The sequence below is a fragment of the Choloepus didactylus genome, chromosome 2 (genome assembly GCF_015220235.1).
Source record: "Choloepus didactylus isolate mChoDid1 chromosome 2, mChoDid1.pri, whole genome shotgun sequence".
Lineage (NCBI taxonomy): Eukaryota > Metazoa > Chordata > Mammalia > Pilosa > Megalonychidae > Choloepus > Choloepus didactylus.
The window spans coordinates 227,499,556-227,520,361 of NC_051308.1; positions in this window are offsets into that span (position 1 = coordinate 227,499,556).

Below are 20,806 nucleotides of genomic sequence, written 5' to 3' on the forward strand. Positions count from 1 at the left end.
TTGCCAGGAGCCGCCAGAAGAAACTAGGAAGAGGCAAGGGAGGATCCTCTCCTACAGGCCTCAGAGGGAGCATGTCCTTGATGACAGGTTGGTTTTGGAATTCCAGCCTCCAGAACTGTGAGAAATAGATTTCTGTTGTTTTGAGCGGCCTCATTTGTGAAGGTTTGTGGCAGCTCCAGGAAAGTGATAGAGACGGGAACGCAAGCATCGCCTTGGAGCTGCCCCCGACCCCTCCACGGCTTCCAGCTGGTCACCAGCTCCTGTCCCTTAACCCTCTACCAACCTCGGGTCCAAGCTCCTGCTGTCGCCTCCTGTTTGGGCCCGTCCGCAGCCTGTGCTGCAAGCCTTGGCCCTCCGTCTCCACATTGGAGCTAAAGCAATCGCTGGATCTGTCCTCTACTCAACAGCCTGCAGTGGCTGTCGTGGCCTGCGGGAGGAAATCCAAGCTCCTGGGCCCGGCCTAGAGGCTTGGCCCCACCTGCCTGCCCCCTCACCCCCACCCCCTGTGATCCAGGCTGTCTCCATTTCTTGCCTCTGGGCCTTTGCACAGGCTCCCTGTGAGCTGGAAGCCTCTCCAGCCCCCTCCCACCCCCGAAACCTGGGCGCAGCCTCACCCTTTTTACTCCCACATCTCCAATGGCCCCTGTGTTCCCCCCATTGTAACACATGTGATTTTTTAACTGTTTGCTTTCTCATCCATCTCTCTAGCTAGATGGGAAGCTGTGGGAAGGGAAAGCCTGTCTCTCTCTCTCCCAGCACATAGCAGAGCCTAAATACCAAGTAGGTACTTGGTAATATTTGTTGAATGAATTAATGAGAATGATTGAATGAATGAGTTATGGTGCCTGCTCCAAAGGAGCTCAGAGGCTCCAGGACAGACATTACAATGCAGAGTGCTATGGGACTGCCTGAGAGAGACAGAACAGCATGGGTGGGTGGTGGGGGACAGGGAGCTAAGGAAAGGCAGAGTAGGAAGCAACAAACTTTCAGGGGATTCAGAAGTGACATTATCTGTTGGGTCTTGAAGGATGAATAGGAGTTTGTTAGGCATAGCATAAAGGGAAGAGAGGCAAGTATTTAAATGTTCCTTATCATTATTATTGACCTGAGGATGCCTGGGACTGGCATGAAAGTTACTGGCCCAGCATGGAAGGTACGGAATGCATGAAGACTTGAGCTTTCCATCTAACGGGTAGCTATCACTCCCCTCCCAAAGTTCCAGATAAGAAAATCATCTAACTGTGGACACAGCCACCAAACTGACTTGAGTAAATAAAAGGAGTTTATCATTGAAAACACCAGAAGTGAACTTCAGGCATGGTTGGATCCAGTCCTCAAATGTTGTCATCTGTCATCTGCCTCTCCCCATCTCTTGCCTCTGTTTTCCTCTCCAAGGACCTTATTCCTCAGCATTCTCTCCCCATGTGTTGTCAAGATGACTTGCTGCATAGCAAGCCTGGTGGAAAGAGAACTCCCTTTTCTCAATAGTCTTCCCCCAAATTCCTGGACAGATTCTGACTGGCCTGACACAAGCCACGTGCCCAGTTTTGAACCAAGAACCCTGGCCAGAGGAGAATGGAATACGTCACTTGGCCAGGCCTGGGACATGTGCCCACCCCTGGAGAGGGAGGTGGGACGGGTAGGGGAGCAACATGTGTCAGCCCCTCCCAAATTGCATAGACAGTAGGTGAGGACAGGAGGTCCCTCAAGGCAAACCAGGAGGTGGCTACCAAGAGAAGGAGTGGGCTGCAGGCAGGTGAGAGTAGTAGGCAGCCCTAGGACTGCTGCTCACGGAGCCAAGGGCCTTCCTTGCCTGGGAGCAACAAGTGTCCAGCCCCCACCTTCCATAAGGTACAGATCCTGGGTGTCCACCCTGCCCCTGGGGACCAGTCAGAAGTGGTCCCACCCTGGCTCCCCACCCCCTGGCTGTGTGACTTTGGGTGAGTCATTTCTTTGATCTGAGCCTCAGTTTCCCCCTCTGCAAAAGTAATGGCATCTGCCTCAGGGAGTTACAGGGGAATGAAATGACAGTGTCTGTCTGAAGACTTTGCAAAATGCAAAGGGTGGTTCCTGTGGGAGAAATGAAGCACAAGGCCTTCAGCTCACGCTGGGTTCAATGCTGGCTTGTCTCTTTCCTTGCACACACACATGCACACACACTCATGGATGACCACAGCTGCAGAGACTCACATGGTCTCTCACTCAGGCATGAATAGACCTGGGAGGAAAGGGAATTTTGCGGTTGGTTTGTTTTACATCCTTTCTGACCTGGAAGACTAAATGGAGGAGACTAAATGGAACTTTCCCTTGTGGACCCTGGGAGAACGCCTAGAAACTTGACCGTTGCCCTGGCCTGGGCTGAAGCCTGCTGGGTAAGGCAGAAACCCCAGGCACCTGCAGGTTCCAGGCAGGCCTGGCCCCACTGTCATGGAGCCGAAATCCTAGAGGGGCAGCTCCTGGATTCTCGGCAGATGCCGTTATCTGGAAGCAAGGTCTTTGCCGATGTAATTTGTTAAGAATCTCGGGTGACAGGGGCCCTTCGAAGGAGAGGGGAGCCCTGGAGCAGAGGCATCTGGGACAGGCAGAGACGGGATGAGGCGGCCACAAGCCAAGGAATGCCGGGAGCCCCCTGAAGCTGCAGAAGAAGGAAGGGTTTTTCCCCAGGGCCTTCAGAAGGGGCTGATTTCAGACTTCTGGCCCCCTCGTCTGTGAGGGAATACATTTCCACGGTGTTAAGCCCCCGGTGTGAGGTGCTCTGGTACAGCCCTGGGAGACAGAGGTGCCACCTGAAACGACGTACCTGCTTATGCATTTAGTCTCTGCCCTTCTCCCGGGGCCGGCTCCACATGGCCAGAAAGGGTCTGTTTATGTCATGCTGTGTCCTTGGTGCCTGGAGCGGTACTGGGTGCATGGACTCAAAGGATGGGTGAAAGCCTGGACCCCTCGGTGCTGCTTCACAGCCTTTCTCAGCCTGGCCCTGACATGCTCAGGTCCCTTCACCCACTTCCCAGACATTTTGCTTCAGACAAATCGCTCTGGTGACACACCGTGTTCCCACCCCTTCCTCACCCTGGATCCACACCCACACAAACTAACCCTGGAAGCGTAGGGACCCCAGATCTGGCTTAAATCTTGGCTCTGACCTGCCCTATGGACTCACTCAGACAGGAACTTACTCTCAGTTTCCTCCTCTGAAAGATGAGGAGGGGAGTTACTACAAGGTGTATATGAGCCAGTGCAGATTGAGGGTTTACACAGTGCCCGGAATACAGTAGGTGCTCAATAAATGGTGACCGTAGTCAGCTCTCCTTAACTGTCCTGACTTCCGTACATGGTTGGCCCGAGTCCCGTCCTCCTGCGGGAAGCCCTCCCTGACTACCCCGGCCTGGCCCAGGCTCTCCCAGTGCAGACTGGGAGACTCCCTTGCCACTCAGTACGGTCTGTCTGGGATCACGGGTTCTCTCCTCATACAGACGTGACCCCTCTCCCTGCCTCCCTCGGCCATCGGCCATGGGCCGTGCTTTAAGGAGGATTTCTCCCTGTGAATGAGGGAGCCAGCCTTTGAGCTCCCCTCTGAAATCGGCCGTCTGTCATAGCTGGCACCGAGTAATGCGGAGAGTTGGGCTGGAATTCAAGCCTAGGCACTGCTGCCGCTGGCTGCCGGACCCTTGGCACGCTGCCTTCCATTTCCCGGCCTTGGTTTCCCCAGAAGTATGATGGACTCGTGGAGTCGATGCCCTCTCGGCCTTTGCTCGCACTCATGCTGTTGTATCCATGAACTCAGTGAACTGTCTCCTTAGCTCCAGCTTCTTTTGTAACTTCCCTTTTTAAGATTTAGACTACAAGACAGCAATTAGTATGTCTCATTTATGGATGAGGAAAAATGAGGCCAAGAGAGGTAGAGTTGCTTGTCCAACGTCCTCAACCAGGCACGGGACGGGGGCTTTGAATGCAGGCTGCATGACTCCTGGCCTTACTATTCCTGTGACTCGCCCAAGGCCAAGGTTGCCTGGAAATGCTGCTATCAGCTGGTGACACCTTGGGGTGAGTGAGTGTCAGAGCCCACGGGCCCACCCTGCTCCAGGAAGTGAGGAGTATGAGAACGTTGGGCCAGAGATCTGGGTGGGCAATTGAGATGGGGTCCCCAGGGCAGCTCTGGGTGTGGGATGTTTGCGGGAGTGGGGAGGAGGGACAGATGAGGCACCCGGGGTTGGAGGAGGGGCTGTTTTCAAAGGTGGATTCCTCAGTTGCCCAGTGGCCCTGGTTCTGGGGACAGCGCATTTGTGGGAGATGCACCCACTGCATGCTGGGGTTTACCTTAACCAGCTCCCTGTTACAGAGGCAGAGGGAGGCTCGGGGAGGAACAAGGGGTTGTGAGGCCAGAGATGGGTGGAACTGGCCCCTCTCCACGACCTTCCGCTGACTGTGCCCTCCTTCCCCCCGAGGTGGAACAGGGCCAGTGGGGGAAGCTCAGAGCAGTCCCTGGTGTAGGAATGGTGCAGTGACAGGTGCAAGTCACACAGCCAGGTTTCCCGGCGACAGCGTGTGTCGGGGGCCAGGGTGGGCTGTGGGGAGGGCGACGGAGGGGAGAGAAGGAATGTGAGGGAGAGATTCCAAGAGACTTTAAAGGTCAAACAGAAACAGAGTGAAACAGAGTGAACAGAGTAAAAAGGATAGGAGGGTGAGGAAAAGACTGAGAGAGGAAGGAAGGGAGGGAAAAAAAAGAAAGAGAAAGAAGGAAGGAAGGAAGAATGAGGGAGGGAAGGAAAGAAGGAAGGAGAGAAAAAGAAAGAAGGAAGGAAGAAAGAGGGAGGGAGGGGAAGAAAGGAAGGAAGGAAGGAAGGAAGGAAGGAAGGAATGGAGGGGGGAGGGAGGAAACCAACGTTTCGTTGTCGTTTTCAGACCCAAGCCTGTTTCCAGATCTAAGGAAGTGGGGGAAGGGGAGGGACTGAGCCAGCTTTGACAGGAACACAAAAACACTGGCCTCCTTGCCCCCAAACCTCACCATGTGCAGGACATGGAGGATGGCTGGTGGGATTTGGCTCCAAATCCCAGCAAAGGAGGGAGAGAGGACCTGAAGCCTGGGCTACACTCTGGGGAGCTGAGTGACCTGGGGCGAGTCACAGCCCCTTTCCTGCACCTCAGTTTACTCACCTGTAAAATGGTCGAAGTTGGGGCCCAGTGTGTGTGCGCACGTGTGTGCCTCCAGAGGACAGCATCCTGGCTCGGATATTCTGGGTTGCACTTCTGGTGCGGGTGAAGGAGCAACCGGTCCACAGACAGAACTCCCTAGAGGGATCCAGCCTGGGCCGCAGCTGCTGCCACCTCCTGCTCGTCCTGCCCCCGCCCTCGCTCGCTCCGCACACCAGACAAACCCCCGACCATGGAAAAGGCAGCCACTGACAGGCAGAAACTCCGTTTCCTTCTCTTCCTGTTCTGGGATCCATCCTGCTCTGGGACATTCAATACCAATAGCAGCTGCCATTATTGGGCGCCTACTGTGTGCCACGCCCTGAGCTAAGCTCTTTGATGCACCATCTCACGGAACCCTCAGAGCTCCCCTCTTCACAGCTCTCCACTTCATAAATGAGGAAGCGAGCCTGGGGGGGTGAGGGGCGTGAAATGCCCACCCGAGGAGGGCAGAGACAGGCTGGGGACCCAAGTAGGCCTGAGTCTAAAGCCAGCTCTTCAGACTCCAAATACCCCCAACTCCAAGACTAAAGAGGCGCTGGACGAGCAGGGAGGTAAATTCAAGTCCAGTTCCTCTACCACCCTTAAGTAAGTCACGTCCCCACTCTGAACCTCAGTTTCTTCATTAAAAAAATGGGATGAATAATAGCATCTGTGCACTGCCCCAAACTTTTGTGAAGGTGAACAGTTCCACAACTAAAAATAACTAAACACACCCCAGGTACAATTATTGATTTAATCAACTTAATGCTTGCAATAATGTTCTGAGGTGGGTGCTCTTACCCCCCTTTTATAGACGAGGATACTGAGACCCATCAATGCTAACTCGTGAAGGACTCACATGGAGTTATGGGGCTGGGACCAGAATGCAGGGGGGTGGTAGATCCAGGATGTTGGGCTCAAGCCTGCAGGGTAGTATAGTGGCCTTGGAACCAGATAGCACTGGAGCACCTTGTCAGGTCTGTAGCATTGGGCAAATCACCTTCTGGCTCTGGACCTCGCTTTCCCCATCTGTCAAAAGGGTTGCGGTAAGAACCAGCAATGGTTGTAGAGCTTCTGGCATAAAGAGGCTCAACAAACCTCAATTACGTGGATGAATGAATTCAGGGTCAGCCCTGAGCTGAGATCCCAGCTCTGACCTGTAGCAGCTGGGTGGCCTTGGGCAAGTGACAGCCTTGCTGAGCTTCATTGGGTGTGTCAAGGAAAAGATAAAGGGGTGCATATAAAGGGACAGCCGAATGCTTGGCACTTGAGGCAGGATCCTGGATCCAAGCCTCTCCCCCACTCTCCTCTTTCCCCCACCCCAGCCTGGTGCAGGGGTGTGGGAAGGATTCTTCCCACACAGGGCAGACGGGGATTAGCCCTGGGGTCCCCTCCCCGGGCGGTGCTTTTAACCATGACCTCCCCTGGATCAGCCCTGCCCCCTCCCAGGCCCTGGGCCAGGCCTGTGTTTGCCGTGGGGATCTGGGCTCCCCTGGCCTCATCTTTCATTCCCGGGCAGCTTTAGCTTGCTTTACTTGGGGGCCAGGCGGGTGGCTGGGCCAGGTTCCCCAGAGCAGATGGGCCGCAGTGGGAAAGCGAGCGGCACTGGCCCTAAAAGGATTGGTGGCCTTTCTTCCCACCCTTTGTGCTGCTCCCCACGGGCTGCCGCGCCCAGATCACAAAGGCTGCTTGTTGGGCTGGCTCTGGGGGCGCTGGGTCACAGCTGACAGCAGCGCCCTTGGAGACGGTGGCACCCCCTGCATGAGCTCAGTGCCTGGAGCACCCAGGTTCAGGGAAGGATGGGAATCCTGGGCTACACCTCAGGGATTTCATTGGAAGCAAATTCGTGTGTAGGGACTCGGTGCTGGGCATAGGGGGGCCCCTGGGGCAGTCTGTTCGAGAGGCAGGCCCGGAGAGGGTCTGTACCCCACCATCACCCTGCTGAGAGCCTGAGGCCCAGAGAGGGATATGAGACTTGGCTGAGTCACACAGCAAGCAAGAGGCAGACCAGGTCTTGCCCCCAATGCTCCCACCCAGCACAGCTCCTTGTGATCTTGGAGATGTGGTCTCCCTTCCCTGCCCTTTCATTCCTCATGGCCATGGGGATCAGGAGAATCTGAGAAATGGCAGAATCTGGAGAGACTTAGCAAGCTGAAGCCTCGAGACCCAGGAAAAGCCCCAATGCTCTAGGTGAGAGGTGGGGGCTGGGAGGGAAAGGGCCAGCCGGCCGCAGCCCCCTTCCATTGCCCTCCTGACTGCAGTTCAGGGGCCTTGCTGCAGCCAGGCCCCCGTAGGTGGTGCTGGGAACTTCCCACTGGCCAGAGCAGCCACACTGAAGGGAGCAGAGCTGGCTTTTAGGGTTCTCCATGTTTCCAGCCGGGAATGGAGAGCTCTCTCCTTGACCCTGTAAATCAGTGGCAGCCACCGGTAAGGGACTTGGTGTCCTCACCTTGAGCTCCCGGGTTGGTTGGTGGGTTCGGCTGTTTTAATTTGATTTTTCTTTTCATGAAGTTTATGACAAGTCAGATCTTTGTGAGCAAACCATGGCCCACTTCTGCTACCCTCCTAGCTGCAGTGCTTAATTGGTGGTGTTACGATTCATGAACACATATTTTTGAAATGATAAGGAAACGATGTTGTTCCTTTGTAAAATGGTTTACAATAAAGTCTTACATCTTATTTAAAAAAAAAAAAACACCACACACACACAACAGCTGATTGCCTACTCTGCGGTGGGCACTGAGGAAATAGAAGTAAGATTAGATTCACCCTTGGGGCCCCTAGGGTTTCAGGGAGGTGGATTTGTCTGCAGCAAGCTCTAGAGAAGGGTTTCTCAACCTTTGTACTACTGACATGTGCGGCCAGATAATTTCTTGTTGTGGAGACTGTCCTGTGCATTGTAGGATATTTAGCAGCATCCCTGGTCTCTATCCTCTAGAACTCATTGGGACCCTCCCACCAGCCGTGACAACCAAAAATTTTTCCAGCCATTGCTAAATGTCCCCTGAGGGGCAAAATCACCCCCAATTGAGAACCACTTGCCTAGACTACAGTCCTGGTCATTTGTCTGTTCATTCAACAAATGTTTCCTGAGCCCTAAATGTGCACCAGGCACCCTTCCAGGCCCTGGGGATAGAGCCGTGGAGTTACTGGTGTAGTTAGAGTTCATGCCCACTGCACTTGCTGCCATGAGGAAGGAGCAAAAAATCCTGCAGAGAGGGGTGAAATGGGGGCAGGGGTTACCAGAAGGCTCCTGGAGGAGGTGACACTTGATCTAGGCCTAGAAGGAAGAGTGGGAGGTACTGGGGCAAAAAAGGTGGGAGAGGGCATTCCAGGCCAAACAGGCAGGAGTGGCCTTCTGGATTCATTCCCTGGAGGTTACCTGAGGATCTGCCATGTGTGGGGCATCTCTAGGTACAGATGGACCAAACAGGACCCTCTCTGCATGCACAGGGCTCAGGACATGCAGGGAAGGGTCCCCACCCATCTGGTGGCCTCAGAAGTAGCAGGAAGTGCTCCCTAGGGGATGGGAGAAGGGAGCTGGACCTTGAGGCTGAGCAGGCAGGAGACAGGCAGGCAGGGGAGGGAGGGAGGAAGCATGTGCAGAGGAAACTGCCCCTGCACAGGCCATGGAGCCAGAAAGAGCCAGAGGCTTCCAGGGAATTGCAAGGAGGCTGCTGGGGCAGGAACACAAGATTCTGACAGCAGAGGGGAGGGAGATAAGGCTGGAGTGGGAGGCAGGGAAGATGGACCCAGCTACAGAGCCTGGACTTTATCCTGGGGGCTCTGGGGAGCCACAGAGGGCATTTGAGTGTTTTTATTTTAGAAAAATTGCTGCCACTGCAGTGAGGAGATTGAGTCTAAGGTGAGCAGGGTAAGAGGCTGGGGGCCAGTGGCAGTGGTTCAGGAGTAAGACCAGGGTGGCAGAGCACACGGGGTGGAGGGCATGGAGCCCACAGACACTTAGGAGGTGAAAGCCTTAGGCTGTGGCATGAATGTGGAGCTGGAGGGGGCATCTGGGCAGTTTCCGGGCATCTGGCAGGGCAGCCCTAAAATGAATCACCAGATCAGAAACACCAGCCAAGAGACCAAGTAGAGAAGGTTATACCTGTGAATCTTAGAATACAAATTATCTTTGAAACTTTGCTTTCATGCATCATCTTTAAATATTAATGGCCAACATTTACTGAGGACAATCTTCTAAGCACCTCATGTGCATTAACTCATTAGGTTCTCACAACAGCCCTGTGAAGGAGATATTTTTAATTACCTCCATTTTGCAGAAGAAGAAACAGGCATGGAGAAAGTAACTTGTCTAAGGTCACACAAGCTAGCAAGCAGCTGAGACAGGATGTGAGCCCCGGGAGCTCCAGCTCCAGAGTCTGAGATATTTGCTACGCTATACTGCCAAAATGTAGTGTTTATTATAAAGCTATTTATAAAGCCCTGTAATGTAATATAAAAATCCAAAGACATTGGCATTACATTTTATAGGTTGTGGTGGAGGAATGTAAACTGGAAAATCACCTTCTGCAGCCTCAGGGAAACTCTACGCTTTGGCAGGGACTACCGCCACCTGGTGGCAGCGTGCCCCAAGCGGCGGAGCCAGGACAAAGGCCAAGCCCGGTTTCTTGAGGCATCAAATTTACGAAACCCCAGGCCAGCATGATGAGGGCTTGCAAATATAGATACCGCTATCATGAAACTGTGTTCTCAGTTGGATGGGAAGACAGACAGGAGGCTCCCGAAGCCCGGGCAGCAGGGCATGTGCTCCGAGGGGCTGCGGTTGTGGGTCATCGGGATGGGGCTGCCAGGCCCCACCCACGCCCCGCACTGGTTCCCTAGACGACCAGCATTAGGCATTTCTGAAGCAGCTGGTGGGAGCTGGGGGTGGGGTGGGGTGTTACTCTGCAAACAGGGGCGGCGCCCATGACCCCGACCCGCTAATCCCAGGGCTTAACCAACTTCATTAACTCCAGGGGGCTCCAGAAAGACCCCCGGCAACCACATTCATAAATATCCCATTCCTGAGGGCTGCCCAGGAAAACCTCCTGCCCGAAGGCAGGGGACTGGAGGCAGTGACCTTTGGATGGGAACTCTACCCTGGCTGGAGAAAGGGCACGATCATCCCCACCCCCCTGCCGCCGATGGGCAGCGAGGGAGAAAACTGGGTGAGAGCAAAGCATGCTGGGTAGCTTGGCCAGGAGCTGAGCGGTCCAGCCTCTCGCCCCCCACTGTGGTTGCCGTGGTAACTGAGTGGGGAAGGGAGGAGGGGAGGAGAGACCACTCGCCCCTCAGACAATGGGAACCTATTCCGGGTCACCCTTGGCCTTGTCCTGAGGGACTTGGGGTGGTCTCCAGTTCTGGGCTCTTCATATCCTGCAGCATTGGGATTTGGGGGAAAAGTCCTCAGCTCAGGCCAGGCCTGGGGGCCCCAGAATGGGGGTGGCACATTCTGGGGGCAATCCCAACCCCCACCAGAGCCTCCTCCTTCTTGGGCTCCCAGATTCCCCAATGTAAGCTGATTCCAGATGAAGTTCAGTTCATTTTCTGAGCCCCTCAGCCCCCTCCATTGAAGAGCTTGACCTTGTGGCGAGGTGAGCGGTGGGCGTGGGGAGGAGGCGGCAGCCGCCCTGGGGACCGGCCAAATATTTTATGAGTAATTTAATATCTGGAGTGTGAACCACTGAGCAGAGAACCCGTCAGCTGCCGTGAGCAAGAGCTGGTCTGGTCCCCATAAGGCAGGGGCAAGGATGGGGGGGTGACAGGGACAGGCCGGGGAGGGTGCACAGGGAAGTTAACCCTTCCTGGGCTCTGGGAGGGAGAGAGGGCGGGGGCAGGGCGCACCTGCCATGCCCTTTAGGTGTGATGAGCATTTTGAATTGGGAGGGAAAGCGCAGCCAGGGGAAAAGACTTTGAGATGCACGGACCCGAGTTTGGCTCCTGCTAAGTGTGTGACTGAATCAGTGACTTCACCTGCCTGAGCCTTTTCCCTTACCTGTAAAGTCAGGATGACAGTACCTACATCACAGGTAAGAATTCAGTGACAATAATCTAGTGCCCGGACACAGCAAGTGCTCCATAAAGAACACCCATCCTGCCATGGGAACTTCCCCAAAGTTCTTCAAAGCAAGCCTTACCATCCCCAAGCATCCTTTGTGGGGGTCTCCACACCACCCAGCCTTGTCCTGGACCCCTCCTCTCCAGCTCTGGGGTGGGAGCCTGCAGGGCTTTTGTCACATTTTACACAAGCCATAGTCTGACACCTGCTTAAACTGTCTCAGGTTTCCAGGGTGGGGACCTGTTCAGCCTGGTGACATGGAAGAGTCCTGGGCCCTGGACTCAGGCAGACCTGGACCGAATCCCAGTGCAGCCACATCCTAGCTGGGGGCCAGGGTGGGCGCTGCGTCTCTGGGCCTTAGCTTCCTCTGTGAGATGCAATGAATGAAGCACCTCCCTCGTAGGGATGCTGTTCCGATGAACATGCTGTAAAGAAGCCAGTGTGGAGCCTGTACTCAGTAGCTGCTCATGGAACGCGGCATCCTCATCCTTCGGGAGAGTGGTTCAGGTGCCGGACTCTCTCGGTCCAGGTCCTAGTTCTGCCGTGTACTAGCCGTGAGGCCTTGGCCAAGTCACTCAACCCCCTGCACTTCAGTTTCCATATCAGTGAAATGGGGTAATGACAGTATCTACCTCCTGGGGATGAAGTGTTTAGAAGGAAGCCTGGAACAAAGGAGCTCGGTCAGTGCCAGCTTCTTTTGAGGTTAAAAAGGTTGTAAAAAAGAATCTCAGTTCCCCTCCCCTGCCCTTGCCCTGCCCTCTTTGCCCTGCTATCACTGGGTCGAGGTCCTGGATGTGACCTTTATCTGCAGCTCAGGGTCGTTGGATGGCAAGCTCACTCCCTGCTCTGGGTTTATCTTCCAGCCCCACAGGGAGACTCTGACAGCATCTGGGGGCTCTTCTGCCCTGTGAACCCATCTCTTTGTTTATCATTGTCCCTCCTTTTCCAACAGCCCGGCCCCAATCATCGTTTCGCTTCCTGGAAGAAGTTTGATGTTCTTGAGTTGAAGTGACCCAGAAATCATCTGGTTCAGCCCCCTCATTTTGCAGATAGGGAAACCGAGGCTCAAGAGGGTTGGGGTAGCTCCCATGCCCCACAACAAGTGAGTGCTCCGGCTTGACTTGAACCCTGGTGTTCTGACTCCCAGGCCAGTGCTCCTTTCCTGCAGGAGGCTCCCTGTGGGGGCCTGGGGTGCAGGTGCTAATTCCCAATCCCACTGTGAGGACTCGGAGGCCCAGAGATGTGGGGGGACTGGCCCACAGTCCCAGAGCCAATGGGAGTGGGGGTGGTGGGCAGAGTTCAAATCCAGGCCTGAGAAGCACCAGAAGCTGCGCTCTGAGCCGGCTCTATGTCTGTCCCCAGGGCTGGCCATGACCTGGGCAGGTCAGCCTTAGGCCTCGTCACAGAGCCCAGAGCTCCAGAAGGAAGAGCCCAGGCAGGCCAAGATAACCCCCCCATTTTACAGATGAGGAAACTGAGTCCCAGGGAATGGAATCCACTTCCCAAGGTCACACAGTGGGTCCTTGACTCTGGTGCCATGCTCCTGCTCCATATTCTGCTCCCTGTTACCTATTTTTAATGTTGTTTCCCTGAGGCTCTCAAAGCTCCCATCAGCTTGGACCCAACTGAAGGGACATACATTGAGCACCTCTGTATGCGAAGTGCTGGGTAGTGATGGGGGGTCGGGGGACAAAAACACAGACACTGCCCTCAAGCCACTCAATTACCCACAGCATCTGTCCCCTGTTTTGTTTCCCTGGTTGCAGCGAGAGCCCCTTACAAACATTATGTTTGATCTTCCTAAGAGCCCATGGGCGTATATATATTATTGTCCCCATTTCATAGATGAGGAAACTGAGGCTCCAGGGGGGAAGGTGACTTGCTCCAGGTCAGTTTTCTAGCATGGTTGGGGACGGACTGGAAAACTGTTCTCCCATCTCTTTTCCATTCTTGCTCCACATCCCAATTCTTCCTCTTCACACCCCCTCCCACCTCCCCCCCCAGGTCTGTTCGGGCTTCCACCACAGTGAACTCGCTCTGTACAAGCCGTCGATGGCCTAAGCCATAAAACAGGCAGAATGAAGACATATTTTGCAGATCTCCTTCCCCGGAAACCAGCTGGGGCCAGGTCCCGGCAAGGCTGACATTTATGTACTGTCTTTAATCACATTAACTGACGTATTCCAAACAAGGTCTGCAGACACCTTGTTAACGAGGGCCTGGCAGTCTCTCCCCGGATACCTGCGCCTGCAGGGAGAGCCTGCCCAGGAGAAGTGTCAGCCCAGGGCCTCGGCGCCTGCAGAGCGGCCCGCACCGCGGTGCAGCCCCGTCGCCCCAGCTGCAAACCCGGCAGGTGCCTGCAGCGGTCAAAACCCAGGCTGCGGGGAGAGAGGAAAATTTATCTCGAGGCGGACACAAGACTTTTTCATTTTCCAAAGCTCTTTGCCTCTTGTAGCAACAGAACCTTACAAAAACCAATGGCCTCATTTTACAGCACTTGTTGAGGACCTACTTTGTGTTGAGAATGCTGCGTTGGTTTATCAGCCACTATTTATTGCATGCCTACTATGCGCCAGGCAGGTAGTTTACACATTCTTGCTTATTTAATACTCCTAACTATTTGCAGCTGAGGAAACAGAAGTTCAGCACGTGGCGGTGACTTACTCACCCAGGGTCACCCTGCTAGAGAGTGGCAAAGCTGGAGTTTGAACCCGGTGGGCTCTTGCGTGAAGCCACAAGCACACAAAGCATCTGACCTAGCACCTGGCACGTAGTAGGTGCTTCTTTCTGTTGTCTGCTTGTTTGTTTACCTTCTCCCTTGTCCCACAGATGCTATGAGGCAGTTTATAGGGATAAGTATGTGATAAGATGGCATAATGAGAAGAATCTGTGAAAGACGATGGAAAAACAAAGGGGAGGGGGGCAGGAAGACATAAATTGGAAGTGAGGAAGGGGACAACTAAGGAAACACGTTCCATAAAGACCTGTACACTTGCCGTGGGTGAGCATCTCTGGAGATTCTCAAGCCCCAGTTTTCTATCAGGTTGTTGGACAATAAGCCTCGCTCTCCTTGCCAGTAAGTGGGGGTGAAATGCCTCATTCAGGGGGCTGGTGTGAAGATTAAAGTGTTCATGTGCGTATGACTGGCACGTTCACTACACTCAGTTAACCTTCTCCCATGGTTTCCTCTTGAAATGCCAAGCCGTGGGAATTGTCCCAAGGGCCAATAAAACGCTCGTATTCTCTACCTTCCCAGGCAGAACGTAAGTTTAACATTTCTTCCACCCTGACTTTCTTCCTTCCATTCCATGCTATTACAGAACATATATATATCCAGGCCCTTTACTCTCTAGAGTAAGAAAGATTAATCAGTTGATTAATTAGTTAACTAACACACCATGCTTTCATTCATTCATTTGATGAACCTGAGTTTTCCATGCTCTGTGGGCTGTGAAATGTCAGTTTTCTGGCTGCTATGCTCCCTTTTGGGTCCTGGCTGTGTTCTGTATGGGTGATGCTGCTAGATAAGTGAGGTATGATCAGGGGAATTTGCCACTGCTTCCTTGCTGACTCAGTGACCCTATAATAATTCCTCTTCTTTTTCCTGTGGGTGTTGCAGGGCAGCAAGCTCCCCTAGGTTCCTAATCAGTAGGCTCAGGGTGGGCCTGGGAATCTGTTTGCACTGCAAGCTCCCCAGGTGAGTTCAACCCTCTCCTACAGAAAAGTCTGAGGCTCAGAGAGGGGTAGCGACTTATCTGAGGTCACACAGTGGGTCGGATTCTGAGGCCAGCCTAGAACTGGGAGCTCTTGGCTTCCCACCCAGGGTACTTCCTGCCCCGCCAGGGGTCTCCTGTCTGTGGGTGTCCCTCCCTGGGTGGGCCCTCCTGGATTTCTTGAGCGAACACCCTCTTTTGTCCTGCATCTGGCCAACAGGGTCGTCTGTGAGAATGCCTCCTGGCTATGTGCAAAAATAAATGCAGCTCGCAGTCTGCTCTGAAAGGAGGATGTGTGTTTGTCAGGGGTGGTGGGGGTTAAGCCATGAGGGCACCTGGTGCCCCTTAGCAGGAAACCAGAAAGGCTCAGATGTGGAGGAGAAACAGGAATGAGGCGGGCAGTGCACAGAGCAAGGGGTGCTAGGCGTGGGGAAATGGACTATCCACCCTTAGTCATTTCCTTGGCCTGCCCTGAACTCCCCACATCACAACTACCACAGCAGCACCAGTTACAGTAAAGGTGAATTACCCAGTGCTCGCTGCCTACCAGCCCCTGTGTAACTGCTTTCCATGTGTGCTACTTTGGACGTATTATGTCCCCCAAAACGCTATTATCTTTGATGCAAGCTTGCAGGGGCAGATGTATCAGTGTTGATTAGATTGGAACCTACTGATTGAGTGTTTCCACGGAGATGTGACTCAATCCACTATGGGCAAGGCCTTTGATTGGATAATTTCCATGGCGGTGTTACCCAGCCATTCAGGGTGGGTGTTGATTGGATCACTGGAGTATAAAGGATTTCACTGACAGAAGGACCTCAGAGCAACTGAGAGGGACATTTTGAAGAGGAGCTGCAGCTAAGAGAGGACAAAACGCCCCAAGAGCAATGTTTTGGAGAACACCATTTTGAAAGGGAACCTGAGAGCAAGTGGATGCCAGCCATGTGCTTCCAAGCTAACAGAGGTTTTCTGGACACCAATGGCCATCCTTCAGTGAAGGTACCCTATTATTGATGCTTTACCTTGGACACTTTATGGCCTTAAGACTGTAACTTTGTAATCAAATAAACCCCCTTTATAAAAGCCAATCCATTTCTGGTGTTTTGCAAAATGGCAGCATTAGCAAACCGGAACACTATGGATGAGAGTACTGTTTCATAACTAGTCTAAATGCTGAGCCAGTGATCCTAACTGAGGCTACGTAAAGGGTGGTCCCCAGGTCAGCATCAACTTTCTCGGGAGCTTGTTAGCAGAGCAAATTCTAATCCAGACTGATGGGGTTAGAAAATGTACTTTACCAAGATCCCAGCTGACTTTTTTTTTTTTTTTTTATCATCATTTTATTGAGATATATTCACATACCACGCAGTCATACAAAACAAATTGTACTTTTGATTGTTTACAGTACCATTACATAGTTGTACATTCATCACCTAAATCAATCCCTGACACCTTCATTAGCACACACACAAAAATAACAAGAATAATAATTAGAGTGAAAAAGAGCAATTGAAGTAAAAAAGAACACTGGGTACCTTTGTCTGTTTGTTTCCTTCCCCTACTTTTCTACACATCCATCCATAAACTAGACAAAGTGGAGTTTGGTCCTTTTGGCTTTCCCAATCCCATTGTCACCCCTCATAAGCTACATTTTTATACAACTGTCTTCGAGATTCATGGGTTCTGGGTTGTAGTTTGATAGTTTCAGGTATCTACCACCAGCCACCCCAATTCTTTAGAACCTAAAAAGGGTTGTCTAAAGTGTGCGTAAGAGTGCCCACCAGAGTGATCTCTCGGCTCGTTTTGGAATCTCTCTGCCACTGAAGCTTATTTCATTTCCTTTCACATCCCCCTTTTGGTCAAGAAGATGTTCTCCGTCCCACGATGCCAGGTCTACATTCCTCCCCGGGAGTCATATTCTACGTTGCCAGGGAGATTCACTCCCCTGGGTGTCTGATCCCACGTAGGGGGGAGGGCAGTGATGTCACCTTTCAAGTTGGCTTAGCCAGAGAGAGAGGGCCACATCTGAGCAACAAAGAGGCATTCAGGAGGAGACTCTTAGGCACAAATATAGGGAGGCCTAGCCTCTCCTTTGCAGCAACCGTCTTCCCAAGGGTAAAACTTATGGTAGAGGGCTCAACCCATCAAACCACCAGTCCCCTATGTCTGTGGTCATGTTAGCAACCATGGAGGTGGGGTAGGCGAATACCCCTCCCAGCTGACTTTTGCGTACATAAAGTTTGAGGACCCCTGCGCCACCACCTCAATTCCAATAACACAACATCGATGACAACAGCTAACACTTTGTAGAGAGCTTTCTGTGTGCCAGGCACCTTGCTCACATCAATCCATTTAACACTCACATCAGCTTTCTGGAGTAGATATAATTATTACCTCCATGCTACACATGAAGAAACTGTAGCCCAGAGAGGGTGAGTAATTAGCTTGAGGACATACAGCTTATAAGTGGCTGAGGTCCCTTGGCTTTCCTCCCTGTGTGTGTTTCTCATCTTGTGTAGATTTCAACAGAGAAGACCTCTGTCTCCCCTTTTTCCTTCTCTCCTATATGAGGATGGAGGCTGGGTCCGTCCTATCACAGCCTTCCTGTCCATTAGCTCAGTGCTCCTCTGGCTGGGGGGCTGGAGGACTACCTGCATTGGAATCACCTGGGCGTTTGATCAAAGGGCAGATTCCTGGGCCCCTCCAGATCCTATGGAATGTCTCAGATCTCACAGGGCAGGGGTCACCATACCCATTTTAAAGTCAAGGGCCTAGAGGCCCAGAGAGTTTTTCTGTAAGTGCCCAGGGTGACCGTCTAACAGCCTGGTACCTTGGGAGCCCGCATATCTGGGTCAAGTTCCTGCTCCTTTCCTTCCAAGCTTGGAGCCACACCTGGGTCCAGAGCAGGTGGGCAAACTGCAGCTTGTGGGCCAAATTCGGCCCACAGCCTGTTTGTGTACAGCCTGAGAGTTAAGAATGGATTTTACATTTTTAGATGGCTGAAAAAATCAAAAGAAAAATATTTGGGGACATGCAAAAATTACATAAAATTCAAATTTCAGGGTCCATAAATAAAGTTTTATTGGAACATAGCCACTCTCATCTGTTTATATACTGTGTCTGGCCAATTTTTCTGCTACAAAAGCAGGGTTGAGTCATTGTAACAGAGACCGAATGACCTGCCAAGCCTAAAATATCTCCTATCTGGCCATTTATAGAAAATGTTTGCCAATCCCTAGTAGACCAGTGGTCCTCAAACTTTAGCTGTATCACGCTCACCTGGGGGACCTGTTACAACACAGATTGTTGGGTCCTACCCCCAGATTTTCTGAATTGACCCAACTGGGGTGGGAGCCTTAGAATTGGCATTTCTAGAAAAGTTCCCAGGTGATGCTAAGGCCATGCTTTGAGGACACTGGTCTAGAGGAACTTGGGCCTACCAAGCTGATCCCAGCCCCACCCAGGGAGCTCAGAGCCCACCCAGGGAATGGGAGAAGAGAGGGAAGAGAAAGGAACTCCCACAGGCCCCACCCCACACACCCATCCACCAGCCCCTCTTCTAGGCTGCCTTCTCCTGGTGTCTGCTCCCCACTGGTGACAGTGAGCCCTGAATTATCCTGACTGGTTCAGCCTTGAGAGCTTGTCCATGCAAACACACATTTCAAAGCCTCCAGGGTTTGCATGGCCTTTCATTCAGCGAGTCTACTTCTAGGAATTTATTCCAGGAAAGATTCGAGACTACGTGCCAGGACACTCATTGCATTGTTCATTTGTAAGAGGGCACAGTAGCAGATGGGAGGAGGGGGCAGCCCCTTGGCCACAGTCGCACAGCTGGTAAGAAGTTCAATCCAGGCAGAATTAGAACTCTGCTCTGCCTAACTCAAGAGCCGGTGCCCTCAGTTATAGCTCAATATAGCCCCTCAGCATGCCCCCGCCTGACATGATGGAGCCCAGGGGCTGAGAGCCGAGAGGCCTCTGGAGCTGAGTCTGCCTTGCGTTGTTGAATCCTGGTTCTGTTACTTGCTGGTTGTGTAACATTGGACATGTTACTTAACTGCTTTGTGTCTCACTGTTCCCATCTGTAAAAGGGGGACATAAGTTAACTGAAAATGTTACATGAGTTAACATGAAGTGCTTACAACAGAGCACTGAGCGTGAGCTGTTATTATGTATTAAGCCCCATCTTCCTCTTTCTTTGCCGTTTACCCTCCTTCTCTCTTTTTAATTGGCTCAAAGGCTTGCAGGTCACCGGGAGGGGCTGGAGTGTGAAAAACACAGAGATCGACTGAAGGTGGCCGTCAGGAGGTTCCAAGTTGCACCCCCACTCCCAGTCCCTCTGGGAAGGAGGCAAAGGGGAAAAGGAAGGCACTCGGGCAGTACTGGAGTCTGCAGGTGAGGCCCTGTGACCATCTGAGGTCACTTCTGGGCTCCCACGCTATTCTTCGTCCTGGTTCCTGTGATGGAACTTCACCTCCGGTTAGAAAAGAGTGATAATAAAGGTGAAGAGTTACCACAGGTCAAAGTTTGTATGAAGCAAGATATGTTTGCCATGGAATGGGCATGACTGGACACGCGGCAAGAACCCTCCCTTTGTAGCAGACCCCAAGCTGCTGTGGGGGTGGGGGCACAGAAAGGGCACTGCCATGAGGATCCTGACTGGGGGCCTCTGGGAGGAGGAAAGGCAGCAGGGTCAGGGTACACGAGTCAAGGGTCAGAGGAGTATAGAGCCTGTAGGAGAGCCAGCAGGCTTGAGGGCAGCCTCTGAGATGAGTGGACAGGAGCACGGAGGTGAAACTTCTCAGCCACAGCAGGCTTTGCTGAAGGGTTACAAAGAGGGGTCCCAACTGCTGTGAGTGGCAGGGAGGTGGCAGGGCTACAGGTTTAGCAACGGGCTTTGGGATAAACAGAATCAGGCTCCAATCCTGGCTGTGCACCTGCCGACTGGGCGATCCAGGGCAAAATGCTTGCCCTCTTTGAGCCTGGAATTCCTTATCTGTAAAATGGGGAAAATACCCCGTACTGCATAGGGGTTGTGGTAGGGATTAAATGAGCTGAAGAATGTAAGGCACCAGGCCGATGGCTGGTACATAGCCATTCAATTGTGGCGGTGGTTATTATTATCATTACTACAACTGTTCTGACCAGACCCAAAGGCCAGAAGACAGTTTGCATTGAAAGGATCGAGCAGTAGAAAGCAGGCCCAGCTGCTGGAGAAAAGACCCAAGGCCTGTTTGAAGGGTCCGAGTTTGGGGCAGGTCATTGGGGCCAGGCCTGGGGCCCAGAGGCCCAGGCAGAAGCTGCATCCAATGAATGGAGTCCTGAAAGATGGGCCAGCCAAACAGGAGGCTAGACTGGTGCTGTGGCCCCATGTGATAGGCTGGAGTGCCTTTAATCCCTCCTACTCCAGGTCAGGATTGGTTGAGGGTCTTGGAGGGGCTAATAGGAGGGGCTATGGAGAGCAGGTGCAAGGCCTGGACTCTAGCTGGGTTTAGGCTGGGTCCTGGCCAATCAGGCGATAAGGCTTTATTGAGTGACCGCTGAGCATCTTAGGGGTTCGGAGATGAGCAGGGCGGGGAACTCAGGGCCTAGCTGGGGAGGTGGAGTGGGCGTGAGTGAACAGCCAGAAGCAAGCTGAGCGTGCTCAGACCTGCAGTGAGAAAGGGGGTAGAGGAGGGAGAGAGCTGTGAGGCTGGAGTGGTTCAGCTCCAGGGAGGGAATGTGGCTTGAATTAGGCTTTAAAGTTTGGTCAACGGGCAGAGTGGAAGCTTCTAGGTGGGAAACAGTAGGAGGAAAGACAATGGAGGCGGGACAGCGTGGGGCTTGTTTTGAAGACACAGAGGGCCCAGTTGGTCTGGGGTGG